The 2955-nt window shown below is 36.2% G+C and overlaps 1 non-coding gene across 1 annotated transcript; it reads left to right on the forward strand.

Annotated features, from left to right (window-relative positions):
- The first annotated feature begins 1666 nt into the window (after positions 1-1666).
- On the forward strand, positions 1667-1773 carry LOC111902950 (small nucleolar RNA R71). Its single transcript, XR_002854012.1, has one exon. It is a non-coding gene; the product is annotated as a small nucleolar RNA R71 (small nucleolar RNA).
- The last annotated feature ends 1182 nt before the right edge of the window (positions 1774-2955 follow it).

Here is a 2955-nt window from a genome sequence, read left to right on the forward strand (position 1 = left end):
CTTGGTACGTTTGACTTGTTCTCTTGTATGAATTTCTTCTTCCATCAGTTTTTCTTACTCCTCAAGTTCATTATGTTATCCATATAGAACACTTCGTTTTGAGCTTTATCCTTCTTCAATCCATCTTCAACTCTAAATATCATCTCTTCATTTCCCACATGCAAGGAAAGCTTTGAATCATGAATATCCATGAAGGCTCACCCAATATTGAGTAATGGACGTCAAAGGATAATAGGGACATCTATCCTTCATGTCTAGCACCACAAATTCGATTGCAAAGATAAAATTTCCAATTTTACCAATATATCTTCAATTATGCCTCGAGGATGAGTCACTGAACGATTTTCCATACGAATTGTCATCCTTGGAGTCTTCAATTCTGGAAGGTTGAGCTTTTGGTAAAATAAATATGGCATCAAATTAATGCTAACTCCAGAATCGGCTAAGGCAAACGTATCCGTGTTATTTCCAAACTCATATGGAAGTGTAAGGTGTCTAGGATCTCCTATTTTCTTTGTTATTCCCTCCATAATAACCATGTAACTTTTCTCACTAAGAACCACCTTGGAAGTATTCTCTAATTGTTGGCGAGTGTCAAGTAAATCTTAAATAAATTTTGCATATTTGGGAACTTTGGCTAAGGATACAATAAATGGAGTATTGATTGGAATACCCTTGACTTGTTGCATAAACTTTTTATGTTCTTATTCCAAAGGATGCACTCTGGCTTGAAAAGGAAACAGTAAAGGAGGTTGATAAGTTTGAGCACAAAAAAAAAGTTTGCCCATACCGAGCCCACGCCATGAGGGTTGTATCTTCACGTTGTGAGGTCATTGTTTCAGCACCATTTTTTATTTCATTTTTTTCTGCTTTTAATGTGATTCAGACTGCTTTGTGTCTTCTTCTAATGCATCCAAGAACTCAAAAATAGTATCTTCTTAAGTTGATATGGCCATGACATGTGGTTGCTTCTTTTGATCGGGAAATTTAGGTGGTAACCATTCGTGAACTAATGTGGTCAATTTCTCAAGTTGATTCTTTTTTTATTTTTTATTTTTATGGAAGCTTGTGGGTTTCTAATTGTAACATCAGTTGCATCGTGATGTTTTTTAGAAACCACCATGAATCTATGAAGCATTGACTCTAAGTCCACCTTCTTCTCAGGTATTGGTTGTTCTTTTTGGTAAAAGCCATGACCGGTTTGTCTATATTTTTCTTCTGTTTGGTTTTTGTATTCCTCAAACAGAAACCATTCTTTCTTTGACTTTCTCCAATCTTCATAAAATTGCTCCCCACTAGAGTAGCAGACTTGAGCTTTCCTATTCCCATTTTCATCTAAATGTCAATCGTTAGTCAGATGTGGCCCATTACAAATTTCACACCCCACCCGTATTGTGTGTATGGATTTGTCCATCTTTTTCATTCTTCGATCCATGTTACTCAACGGTGGCAAAAAACCGCCATGTCTTCCGAAGCACTATTTCTAATTCCCATAGCTCCGTCTTGTCTTGGGTTGTGGTACTCCCTTGAATGTTTGGAAAATTCTTCGATTAGCTACTTAATTTCAGCAGGATTCTTCTTTGTTAATGGTCCTTAAGAATCAAGGAGTTGCCTTGTCGTTTCGTTTACCCCATCGTAGAAGATTGAGACTTTATGTTGCTCATTTAGATCATTTTGGGGACAATTCTTTAGTAACCCCTTATACCTCTCCCATGCTTCATATAAAGATTCTACCACTTGTTGCTCAAAATTAGCTATGGCTTTCTTGATTTTCGAAACCTTTGATGATGGTAAAAATTGTTGTAGAAAGTCTTTACGCATTTGCGCTCATGTGGTGATTGAACCGATTGGGAGTGCCTTTAGGCAATCTTTTGCTGCTCCTATTAAGGTAACTGAAAGCATTCACAACAACACCATTTCTCGTGGTACATTCAGAATATTGAAGCAATCGACGATGTTATTGACTTCATCGAGGTGTTTGTATGTATCTTCATGATATTTTCGGGAGAATGAAATATCCTTTAGTGCAGAAAGGATGTGTTCCTTAAGCTTGAAGGTGGAAGTAGCGGGAATTACGGGTTGCACAAGCCCTGGACCGGTGTCCTCACGTATTCTCTTCTTGTATGCCTCCATTGTCATGTCAGCACTGTCCATTATGTTGTTTTTGGGATCGCTTTCGGGTTCCCTACTTTTGGTTCTATCTATTTTGGGGTTGTAACCAACTTCCTTTTTGTTAGGAGTCTTCTCAAAGCTTTCGAATGTGCTTTCATTTTTTGTCTTGTAGCTTTATCCTCCTACATACTTGTCCTTCTTTTTATGAAAAGCTGACTCTAGATTGTCAAGTGGTGGTGTCAATGGTGTGTTTGATTTGCGAGTCATATAATACTGAAATAAAAACATAAATGAAGACGCAACAACAAACTAAAACTAAATAAAAAGACCTACTGATTGATTAGCACAACATGGTAATTAGTGCCACCTTGTGGTATAGTACATAAACTAAAACAAAAAGAAAAAATGAAATAAAATCAAAGATATCAAATCTTACGTTCTGAGCTTTAAGAGCTCATGTCGCGAGTTTAGTATTTTAGGGAATTTTAACTAGTGCTAAAAAGTAACTTTTTGCAAGTTTTACCCCACAAAAAGGACCAATTAACCTAATGCAATTAAATTAAAAACTAAAATAGCCGTTTCCCGACAACGACACCAAAAACTTGATGTGTACAAAAGTTATTAGTTATCTAGCTTTAAATTTATAACCTAACTACTTATCTACCAATGCACCTTTAGGCAGTCTACCTAATCGCAAATGGGATAGCAAGAATAGTCGGGTATCAAATTCAAGGAGTGGATTTAGTATACTAACATAACTACAAAAAGATTAATCTAAAAAGCAAACAATAGTTAAAAAGGGGTTGTTATCTGATTTTCCAAGTTCTAAGAAACTTAAGCACC

Source organism: Lactuca sativa, chromosome 4 (assembly GCF_002870075.4).
Source record: "Lactuca sativa cultivar Salinas chromosome 4, Lsat_Salinas_v11, whole genome shotgun sequence".
Taxonomy (NCBI): domain Eukaryota; kingdom Viridiplantae; phylum Streptophyta; class Magnoliopsida; order Asterales; family Asteraceae; genus Lactuca; species Lactuca sativa.